Source organism: Triticum dicoccoides, chromosome 7B (genome assembly GCF_002162155.2).
Source record: "Triticum dicoccoides isolate Atlit2015 ecotype Zavitan chromosome 7B, WEW_v2.0, whole genome shotgun sequence".
NCBI lineage: Eukaryota > Viridiplantae > Streptophyta > Magnoliopsida > Poales > Poaceae > Triticum > Triticum dicoccoides.
Genome location: NC_041393.1, coordinates 75,825,462 through 75,837,990, shown reverse-complemented (window position 1 = coordinate 75,837,990; position 12,529 = coordinate 75,825,462). Strand labels below are relative to the sequence as shown.

The following is a 12,529-nucleotide window of genomic DNA, read 5'->3' as shown; positions in this document are numbered from 1 at the left end:
CGCCTTCTTGCTCGTTGCCGTCCGCTAGCGGACAGCAAAGAGGGGGCCCGTTAGGTTTTTTTTTTGCAGCTCGTCAGTAGGGCCCCTCCCTCTTTGCCGTCCGCTAGCCGACGGCAAAGAATCTTTGCCGTCCACTAGCAGACGGCAAAGAACTGGCTGATGGAAAACTTGGTCTTTGCCATCAGCCAGTTCTTTGCCGTCCGCTTTTTAGAAGCTGATGGCAAAGAGCTTCTTTGCCATGCGCTAGCGGACGGCAAAGAACTGGCAGATGGCAAAGTAGCTGATTCCAGTAGTGCCAGTGTCGCGCGGCTATCTCGTCGCCGGCGATCTCGTCGGACAGCGGGCGTGGCAACATCGTGAATCTCCGACGCTCACAGGTACCGCATCCTGCATCCCCCCGCACCCCTCTAGTATCGCTCGCGGCAACATCGAACGAACTGCCGCCGTCAGATATAGTGGTTAGCCTAGAGGGGAGGGTAACCTACCTACCCGGCGGCACATGCAATCATGGATCTTGTTCCGGTAGTGCTGCTCCTCGTGATCTGGGTTTCTTCAGTGTAGGATTCACGTAGCGTCGGTTGCCGTCGGCTGTGTCCACCAGGACTATCATTATTTGATGTGGCGGCTAACCTAGGTATCCGGCGGCAGAGGTAATCACAGATCTAGCTAGGTTTTGTAGTGCTGCTCCTCGCGATTGAAAGTGATCACGACGGGTGCCGTGGCCATCTTCCTGGCTTGGTTTGGCAGATCTGAACGGCCTCGGTTGGGGTTGTTTACAGAACATCCGTGATCGTTAGCTATGTGTTGATATTTCATCATTGATAATGTTTTCATCATTTGTTGTAGGAAATGGCGGACGAGGAGTTAACTGATATGATGGTAGACATGGAGTTTGGAGAACTGATGAAAGGCTGGATAGAAGATTGGTCAGATGATGACAATTCAGATCTTGGAAATCAGTCAGAGAATGGGAACGAATGGGAAGATTTTAATGTGAGTGGCATTACCATGTTGTAATTTTTTGGTGCCATCGTACAACATTACATTTTTGTGTTGAAAATTTGTAGATGGATGAGCATGATGATGGTCAGGAAAACAATTTGGAGCTCTCAAATGAAGAATACATTAGTCAGGTACGTAAGTGAAAAAATTTATTGGCATGCCAATTGAATTCATTCTGGAATATTATATGATAAGTAATTATGTATTTGTGTTGTATTTTTCAGTTCATTTCTGAATGTCATAATGCATATGACTATTACGGTGAATCCAATGCGGAGACAGGCCTTAACGACGAATCATCAGATGCACCTGATTCTGGGGATTCGCAGTCGTTGGTCACCATGAGTGAGATATTTGTGTAATCAATATTCTATGAAAGTAATGTTAAACCATACAAAACAATTTTCATGGCTATGTTTTGATTGTGTAGGTGACAGATGATGGTGGGGTAATGAATGTCCAAGATACTGCCAGTGCAGATGATAAGAGGGATATGTTCATGCAGATAATGGACATGACTTTTATGACTTAGGATGCTGTGTATGATTTCTACAACAGCTATGCTAAAGCTAATGGTTTCAGCATTAGGAAGAATAAGGTCAGGTATACCAAAACCGAGGCACATCTTATGCGTTATAGGAGGTTTGTTTGTTCCAGACAAGGGAAACGTGACAGCAAGTTGCTAACCGAGGAAGGGCACAGCCGTCGGCTCAGAGCCGAGACACGCTGCTTTTGCGAAGCACACCTGACTGTCAAGCTTGACCAAAAGCGTGGGGTTTGGTATGTTGCAAGTTTTGAGGACAAGCATAGCCATATGTTGGCAGGACCGGACGAGGTACCTTTTCTTTGGTCCCACAGAAAAATCAAAGAGTTTCAGAAGCATGAGATAATGTCCATGGGAGCTGCAAGGATTAGAATTCATGACATGATGGATTCCCTCATCAGCAAACATGTATGGTATGGCGGTGTTGGTTTTACCAGGCGTGAAATATACAACCTTTATGCCAGGGAGAAGAGGAAGCTGCTTTCAAAAGGTGATGCTGCCACAGCCATAGGCATCATGGCCAGTAGGAAAAGAGGGATCCTAGCTTCTTTTTCGAGTACATGCTAGATAAGGAAGGACACTTGAATAGGATGTTCTGGTGTGACTCCCAGCCTCGTCATGACTATGAGGACTTTGGCGACGTGCTTGTATTTGACAGCACGTACAAGATGAACCGCTATGGTATGCCATTCATACCTTTTGTTGGTCTTAACAATCACCGGAAGACCACTGTTTTTGGTTGTGCCATAGTTTCGGACGAGACCGAACAGACATACGTGTGGCTGCTGCAGACTTTTTTGAGGTCCATGTGTCAAAAGATGCCGAAGAGTGTAATCACAGACGCCGACGCTGCGATGATCAAGGCAATTCACGAAGTCTTGCCAGATGTGTGGCACCGTATATGTACGTGGCATATAGAAAAAAATATGAAGATTCACCTCAGTCCCAAGTCCTTGAAGGAGTTCCGAACTCTTCTGTACTACAGCACGTCCACGGCCACGTTTGAGGAGAGATGGCACGCGTTTACCAAAAGATGGCAGTCGGAAAAAACAGTAACATGGTTGAGAAGGATGTATAAGAAGAGGAGACTGTGGGCCGCGGCTTATCTGACAGAGGGGTTTTGGCTTGGCATGAAAAGCAACCAGCGGAGTGAAAGCCTAAACTCATGCCTTCACCTCCACCTAGACGGTGAAAATGACCCTGGTGGATATGATTTTGCATTATGAGAACGCCGTTGTACGTATCCGTGAAAACGAGGCACGAGATGACTGCACGGCCTCACAGAGTTTATCGGTGCCAGTTACTACGTCGAGGGAACTTGAGATAGCTGCTTCTCATGTCTTCACTCCAGCAAACTTCTATATGTTGCAAGAAGATCTTAGAAAAATTGATGGCATGGAGATTGTAGAAATTAAGCTGGGAGATGGATCATAGCAGTACATCGTGGCCTGGAAGAATAACCGGAATAGTCGTTTTTGGGTGGAGTATACAGCAGTAAATTCCGCAGAACCTATACGGTGCAGCTGCAGAAGAATGATTCGAAAGGGTCTACCTTGCAAACACATATTCCACGTACTGAAGTACTTGAACATATCTGAAATACCAAAGTGTTTAGTTCTTCTTCGGTTCACGAAACAAGCAAGGTTGGGACAGCCCGCGAGGCGCACAAGCGATCTGTTGGGATATGGTTGGACTGGGGCAGAGGAAAGAATGAAATATAGCCAGGTCAGTGTGTTAGCGTCAGAAGCTATGCATGCGGCATGCAAACACCCAGCTTTGTGGGATCAGTTACAGGATAGTTTGAAGGCTGTGATAGCTAAGAGTCATGAGTATGATCTGCTACAGGGAAATTTGAGCAAGAATATAAATGACTTCAGTAAGTGTGCAGTTGAATATGTAGACGATGGTGAAGGCAACATGGTCGCAGTTAAAGATCCTATGAAAGTGTCAAGCAAAGGTGCAACGAAGGTAGATGAGAACCGCCCTGTCTCGAAAAATGGTAGACCACTCTCTTTTGATGAGTTGAAAACCCGGTGCGGCGCTTGCAAATTGGTAGGACACACGAAACGTAGCAAGAAATGCAAACTAAATCAAAAGTAAGTGTTTGTATGCATTCTGGATTATTGAAAAATTTATCGTTCATAAACTTATATTGTCTTCTATGATGTGCAGAACAGTGGAGAAGGAAGAAGTGTAGAACACTTGCTTCAATTTTTTACTGATGAATCGAGTGAACAGGGCAGTATATCCTTTTCACATTATGTCATCAATTTTAGTTCGACGTTTAACATCGTGGTTGGATCCTATATATATCTTCTATACCTAAATACCTAGCCCCCAGTACTAGATTTGTGTACACATGCATGCTTCCGATCAAAATTGTGTGGCATCAAGTAATCGCCTAACTTACCACTCCCCACCACACATTCACCCATCTAAATAAACAACAAAATCGGACCTAAATAAATTAGTTATAAATTAGAAAGAATATTGTACATTTCCCCTCCCCACGTCCTAACTGCCATTAAATCACCTAACTTACCACTCCCCATCACACATTCACCCACCTACCTCGCGCGCTGGTTCGAACTCCCCTTATCCCCACCTACCTACAGTAGATCGAGAAAACCACCGCCGGCGACCGCTGCAGCCGCCTCCATGGAGAAAAGCCTCGGCTGGCAGAGAGCGATGATGAAGCTCTCCGGCGATGACGAGGGGTGGCGCGCCCAGTTGGCGGAGGTGTGCGGCTGGTTCCCCAGCACGGAGATGTTGGTCAACCACGCGCGTGGCCTCGTCAAAGTCCTCACCGACGCCGGGAAGAAGCGCGCCTTCCCCTATGGCTGCGGCGTCCCGCTGGCTCTCCTCCTCGTCTGGGCAATGCGAGAGGCCATGCTGAGCGACTCCCCTGTTCAGTGCGCAAGGTGGTGGATGTACCGCTCCACCATCATGACGCTGCGGCCAGATCCAGCACGCGTCGCGTCGAGGGCGGAGCACGTCAACGTCGAGCTCGCTCTCCCTGCGCCCGTCAGCCCGAACTACCAGGTCCGCCACGTGCCGAAGCCAGTCCTGCCGTTGGGCTCTGACATCGTGGAGGACGACGTGGACGAGGTACTGCTCATCCCTGATGACCCTGAGGAGGGCGAGGAGGATGCCGTGCAGATGGTAGCACCGGTCGCCGTCGAGGGTGGCAAAACAATGCCCATCGACGTCGAGCTCCTTCCCCTGCACCCTGACATAGTGAAGGTGGAAGAAGAGGAGGTGGCTCAGGATCAGGTGGCTCAGGATCCGGTGGCGCAGCTGTCGAACAGGACGGCGGTGAAGAAGAAGGCTTCTCCGTGTGTGGTGCGCCGCTCACGCTGCCTCAAATTTCTGAAGAAGTGAAGATGGGCATAGTTGCTGAAGGAGGAGGAAGCTGCTGGTTATCTTAGGTATGCTGTTATATGTTTTAGCATATAAGTTTGCTGTTCTCCTAGTTGCTACTGGGCTCCTTCAGCTCCATGCTTGATTTTGATGTAATAATGATCGATGTAGGGTGGATTGTGTCGTAGCTTGTGAACTTGTTTGGGTCATTGCGCGGTTTGGCTGGCCTGTGTTGGCCTTCTCTTTTTAGACTGAACTTCGTTCTGAACTTTCGTGGTTTTCAGTAATGAAAATCGGAAGGGGCAAGCCCTTCTTTGATAAAAAAATTTGGGCTTGATGTTGGTTAGGTGTGCTTTTCTCCAGGTAATTATATAAGTTATGGAATCGGTACGGTTTGGTCGGGTTCTTTGTGGCTAAAGAACTGAATATCTACTGCCTAGCCTAAGTGTGAAGTTCAGTTAAATTTTCACAATATTGAATATGTACTGTTGTTTTGCTTCAGTGTTGAATCAAAGGTGTAGGTGCTGCTAGATGTTGCTCCTATGTTGCAACAAGACAATGAAGTGGGCTGCTGCACAAATCAGTAGTGTTGCTATGTGATGTGCCCATGTGCATCACTTACCAAATATAGAACATGACAAATGTGCAGTGTCTGCCAAATGTAGAACATGCCAAAAGTGCATTGTCTACCAATCATGATGGCACCATGTTATTTCTGCTGCAATGTCTATTACACTTTGCCCGTAAACTGAATAGCAAATAATTCATCAGGATTTCATCATGTCAACTACAATGATGTCAATAACTTTATGAACATTCTACTTGGTAACTATGACAACAATTATAGTGGCAAGCAGGCCAAGATACAGAAGACCTCCAAATCCTAAAATCCTATCCCTATAGAGCAATATTTCCTTGTGCATCTTAACCATTGCCCTCTTTTCTTTCTCATTCCTTTTAATTTCAGCTTCACATTCTGTAATCTTAGTCTTCAGTTTCTTGTTCTTCATGGCTAGATACTTGACTGAATTTGCTTTGCTATCCCACTCCCCATCAACCCATTCAACATACTCAGAAGTGACATCATCCTAAATAAATCATGAGCAATTCAAGTCAATTAATAATTGAACTTGTCACTGAAAGCGTTAAACACTGAACTTTTTTGCAGCTTGACCGCAGTAGCCGTACTAGTTTGAAGATCATGCTCAGTACACTAACCTCAAACACACAACCCACTAATGCGCTCTCAAAATTGTGTGCATTTATGCACACACGGCCACCCGGAGTTTCCTGATGACCAAATAGATGGAGCTTGTAAGGGCCACATGTCATGATTTGTGGGCGACAATGCTGGGATGTAAAGAACAACGGTAAAGAACTTACCTTTTTGCCACCAAAGTGTAGCACTGAAGAAACCCTAGCCGTCGGTTCTCCCGGCCCTCCGCCGCCTGCGAAACCCCCCTCCCCTGTTCCACTCGATCCGCCTCCGCTGCCTCCTGTTGCACTGAATCCGCCCCACCTGCTTCCAGGACCCAGGGTTCGACCTAACTTGCGGTCGCCACCGCTCCTCTCGCCGCAGCCGCCGCCGCCCGATGCCCAGCTCGCTGTCATGCTTTCGCCGTGGAGATTTGGAGGCGCAAATGGAGAGAGAGGGCAAGGGATTTGGAAGTGAAACGAGATAAGGGGAACCACTCGTTGCCCAAATCAACCACAGTCGTTGTTTCCATGTATTCAAATGATGGCCCCACTAGTCCTTTGATAATGCAACTAACCCAGCCATGCATGCACATGTAATTTACAACCGCACCTGAAATTCCGGCTGGGCTCACTCATTGTTCCATCCCTCAATTAATCACGTCCCAAAAGTTAATTATACGTACAATAAAAAACGACGGGCTTGTGAAAATAGAAAAACATGATGCCGGATAACACGCGATAGAGCGAACGAGTGGACATGACTAATTTTCATCTGTGTAATACGTTCTGCCTCGATATATTTACATAGCTAACATGATTACTTTTCATAATCATGTGATGAGGGGGAATTACCAGGAGATTATTGACATGTAGATAGCTAAGGCAGAAGGCAAAAGTTTGATAGAGTTTTTAAAAAAGTAAAGAATGTGAAAATTTTAATATGAAACTTCGTAGAGCAGTTGAAGAGAAAAATAGAATGCGAATACTATGAATGTGATAAATACAATTATAAAAAATTGAAGAACGAGAACAATATTAAGCAAGAACAATTGATAGTTGAAGCCAAAACTTTATTGGTACGACGAAATTGTCTTCTCCGAGCGAATTGTATTACCGAATTGTCTGGTACAAGCCTATTGTTTGACAGACACATACACATGTATGTGTCACAATATTCGAGATGCCCTGATTATTACATAAAAATGATAGAAACAGTAAGATAATCATGCCATCGAAACCATCGAGCGGACTAAATCCAAAGCACTAAAACTTGACTCTTGCATGCCGCAAGAATTCTTCATGCGCGCCTTTTCCTTGCGATTTCGCGAATTTTGTTCTTCACACACTCCATCGTGTTCGAAGGTGACATAATCAACTCGGCGACGAAACGTCTTCTCCTTGCGTCAACGCTGGCTTGCAAAAAATGACATACAGGTTACATGAACCGAATTTTGTACACGACCATAGTAGCTACTCTACAAACATAAATAACAACATACCTATGAAAAATCGCGGGTCATTCGGTCCCCATCCCAATGTTGTAGACATTCTGTGACAAAAAGGCCACAAGAGTTCCTGGTATATATGCAAACATTAGCGGCGGGCAATACGAACATGTGTATTGTTGTTTGAATGTGCATAATGTCGTACTAACTCACCCATCCTCTTGCTGCGGCATGTCATACTCGTTGATAGGCCACTTACTTACGTCTGGATATTTCCCTGGTGTAATAAGATTTGCTTGGCGCATATCGTTTGCTATAGCCATTCGCTATAAACAGGATAGTGTTAAAGAAGAATCATAAACAACATGGAAGACCAATGGTACAAATGTTGGTTATATCACCAGTGCTTTGACAGTCTTTTCTGTCAGCTCCAGAGGATAGAGTGAATCGAGAACTTGAAATTCTTTCTTTATCATGTGCATGACCACGGTCATCCAGTGGGCATTTTTGATATTCAACGCGATATACGTCAACAGTGCAAAAAACCATTATGGATCAAATGAAATAGTAGATGAAATGTCCTGAAGTGAAGAACTACAAACATAACATACCTTATCATGCACAGTATACTCTTGTGTGACTCTATTAACTGCTCCAGCTTTGGACAGAGCACTGTCCATATTGCAGCTCGACGGCACCGGATCGTCTCGCGCGATAGCACGATCTACAAGGAATTTGGACCTCCACGCTAAACAGAGGTAACGATCATGACCAACGCTCAGCTCCAAATGTCCCATATAAGCATCAATAATCTTGATAGAATATCAGGGCATTACATGTTGAAATTTGAGACATGGATTATTGACAATTTAAATAACAGAACATGCAAGTAGTACTTACATCGTCCGACAGCCATCTATGACTTAGTAACGGTCGAATCCTTTCGGATGTCAGAGATATGCCACGAGCTTCACTGTAGTAAACTTTCTTCCCCTTATTCTTGTCGGTGATAGAAGCTAACTCGACAAATGAAACAGCTGCATCAATTATTTCCGGCATCAACTCATCTGCCACACCCTCCGGCTCATCAATCTCAGAAAAAAGAGCTGCATGAAATAATATGAACGTCAACAATGGTGATCATATGCATTCATAGTATACAACAAACTGAGAAAGTTAGTTACGATACCCCTACTAGCAGAACGGGTACCGGTGGGTTTCTGACCACGGTTGGTACGCCTGCTGGGCTTTTCAAGTGCGTAGGGGGATTCAAATTTCTTCGGAACGGTCCGCTTCCGCTTACCGGACATAACTTCCTCATCCTTATCAACTGTTGCACCCTTTTTTCCGTTCGCCTTAGCCATTAACTTGCTGACAGAAGATGGACAAATGTCTATGTCCGATGAAGGTGCTTGTGTAGAATTACCAACAACCCAAGGGTTTTCGGGTGTAGCGCCACATTCATCATTACGCTTAATAGGTGCAGCTTCCTTGTGTCCATTCATCTTTGCTGGGGTTTTCTGTTTGGCAAACAATATGGTGTGAACATTTCAGCCCGTAAAAAAATGGAAGGAGAAAATTATAGACAGAAATATATATACATAGTACCTCAGGTACGGATTTATGGTTGGGAACCACTTCATCAGGCTGCGTGTGAGTCTATGTCATCCTTGTAAACGAATTCCTTCTTTTCATATGGACCGTTCTCGAACGAATCCACTTCTTGATCCACATCATTGTCCACGGATGGCACGACAACAGCCGGCTTGTACATGACACCTGATTTGTTCATCTTCTCCAACAACCTCTGCAATAGATATATAAAGTTAAGAATTCTTGCATGGTTTAAAACAGGGAACAAACTGTAAACTATTATGTTATGGTGTGACACCTCAGCAACTTGGTCAGGGATTTGCCTCATCTGGGTGTGTATGAAGTCCATGCACCGCTTCATTAGAAGCTCCATCAAATCTTCCGACATTGGGGCTGTCGTCGACTTCTTTGCATTTCCATTTGCAGGTTTGGTTTTTGGCTTCATGGTAGGCACATTATATGGGATTTTGGGCTCCTGCGCCTTATACTCTTGGGTGATATTATTTTTGATCTGCATGCGATGTAGAAGTACATGTGATGAATTAAAAATAAATATTATTTAGTTACAAAACATTTAAGAAAGACAGAACAGAATGACTTACCTTGGCGTTACCACGGCCGCGCCCATTGTCATAGTCGAACCGATCTCTCCTAGTAGCTGCACCTTCGGTCCAGTTCCTCATAAGAGGTTGTATGGACAAGTTGGGATTATAGGCGCAATCGCCTTCGACAGGTTGCACCTTCTCCCAGTACAAGTACTACAAAAAAATATAAGGATTTAGAGTTAGTTCAATTCGGCACATAAAATTGCAATGATATTATAATTAACATTATTCAACATGCCTCATTTGTGTACCTGCAACAGAGCCAAATTGCCTTTTGGCCATTGGCGTAGGTGTTTGCCTTTCTTCACTATGCGAAGGCAATCGAGTAGAACACGCAGGGTGAAGGCATTCCAGTTAATCTTTGAAATACGTTTCACATCATGGACCAAAGCGTAGTACTGCTTTGGCGCAATCTTGCTTGACATGGGAGCAATAATTGTTCCTAACAGGACAAGGACTAATTTCCGAAGAAAATCGTCGTCGGTGGCTTTACTTTTAATTATGTCCTCAATGAGATTATCTATCACTATGTTTTCTGATGTCTTCTGAGAAATTGTGGTGGCACCCGCTCCTTCATGTCCTCTCCTTCAATCATAATGTCTGAAGCAGAGAGTCCTTGGTTCTCGAGGTTAAAGATGCACTCGACGTCGACCGCACCGAGTCACCTCCCCAACCCGCTCTTGTATAATGAATCTGGACTTGCTGGCATCAAAATTCTCAATCATATACCTAATCAGAAGGGTACGCATCTTAATATATGCTATCTGGAGCATGCTGCGCAATGTTGTATCAGCCACTCTAGCGCGTTGACCGCTTGATAGAGCGGCAACAAGCTTGCACCATTTTTCAACGGCGCACACTATTTCGCCATTCAGCTCGTCCATCCTATAGAAAGAAAATATAAAACTTCGTTACATTTGCCAACACAAATGCAAAAATAACAATAGACATGTAAAAATATAAAACTTTCTGGCAGGAGCAAACAAAAATGCAAAAATAACACTAATGCAAATATAAAACTAGCACCATGTATACAGCAACATGCACCCAAGTGTGTGCTGATATGAGGCAATAAAAAATAACATTCTGTTTGCATAATTGTTTTTTTCGACAAGATCTTTAAAACAAGACTAATATTGAATATATTTTTGAAAGTTAGTTTTTAGACAACTAAATAACCATGCTTCAATCTTGTTTTGTATAATTGTTTTAGTTCCATGCATTTTTTTAATAATGTTGCATTCTATTTCATAAAGAAAAAAAAATCTAACTAACACTATGGCTCGCCTGTTACATTGTGTATCATAATGTTACATTGGCTGCCGATTCTTCTTAATTTTACAGTGTTTCATCATGATTCAGAACATGAATCTTCAAACTTGTGAAAATATATTCAAAAGTGGTCTCGCATTAAAGTTCTCGTTGTCATAAACACATATATGCATCAGATCTTCACGAAAAATCAATGGCTCTTCCATGCACGGTACCTCCCGATCATGGGAGATTTGCTTTTCTCTATTCTACCTTGATATGAAAGATTTATTTCATGTACGCCTTCTGGTCAGAACGCATCTAGTCGAGTTGATACCAGCTACTTGAAACTATGTGGTAAACCTAAGTCCATGAGAGCAACAAGACGATAGAACTAGCTTGCTATGAAGGCGCGAGGTAAGGAGGACAACTTACTTGATCGGTCGACGAAGATGAAAGAAGTCGGCGATGCATTGTCGACGTAGTTCGTCGACGACGGCCAGCACGTGGGGACGACCTTGATCTTCTCGGGGTTTTTGTGGCGTGTGGGATGCGGCGGACGGAGCTGTCGATGACTCGCCGGCAGGAGGCGATCTAGACGACGACATGTGCGAGGAGGTTGAGATTATATACGAGGTCGTCTCCTAGGTCGTCGTAACTTCCCTGTGGCCAATCTCGCGATCTATATTTTCCTCCGTTGAATCGAGGCTGAACGTGCTCCTCAATCGTAGGGATTAGGAACATAAGGATTAGCACGATCCCGAAATTGTGTAACCGAACGGCAACTACTCCCGTGATCGACGTGCATGTGATCGACGTGCATGGAAAGCACAGCGTGGTGGGCCCCCACAATATGGATCGGACAGTTATTTGCGGTCTGGGCCGGCCCACCTACCTCTACATTGTTTTTTCCTCAAAATTAATATCATTGTTTCTTCCCTCAATAAAAAATATTCGTGACACCTATTAGTTATTGTATACTTGTATATGTTCAACAATATTTATAGTATCTCTATCAGTTCTGCAATATTATATATTCAAATGTACTCTTCATCTTTCCCTTTTAATTAGGTTTTTCTATTATTTTATGTTTTCTCCTTCTTATTCCTAATTGTTTTTCCATGTTTCATAATTCCATATCACTTCTTCTCATATGTTTCAAATTCATATCAAATATGTATGATTAAATGTTGTCCTATTTATGACTTGTTAATTGGTGGGACCGGGAAGGTAAACCACTTTTAGACCTGCCCTCCGGCAGACCCGAATGGTCATGCTTGTACATGGTGCATGTGGAGGCATGCATGAGATGACCCCAACTATTGGGACCATGTGGGCATGGCCAATGTGGTCCCCTCGGCAAGGTGTGCACAAATTCGGACACAAAACGCACGTTGTGTCATGTGGGGGCTGTGTTGTAGGGTTTTGTCGCCGGATAAACCCTAGAAAATGGTTCGAGTGTCGGAAATGAACGATACTTGTCATGCATGCATGCCATGATCATCCTTGGGTATGCATAAAATTTGGGATCA

At 44.2% G+C, this 12,529-nt stretch overlaps 1 pseudogene; it reads left to right on the top strand.

Annotated features, from left to right (window-relative positions):
- The first annotated feature begins 849 nt into the window (after positions 1-849).
- LOC119338643 overlaps positions 850-12,529 on the top strand; it is a 68,948-nt pseudogene continuing 57,268 nt past the window's right edge.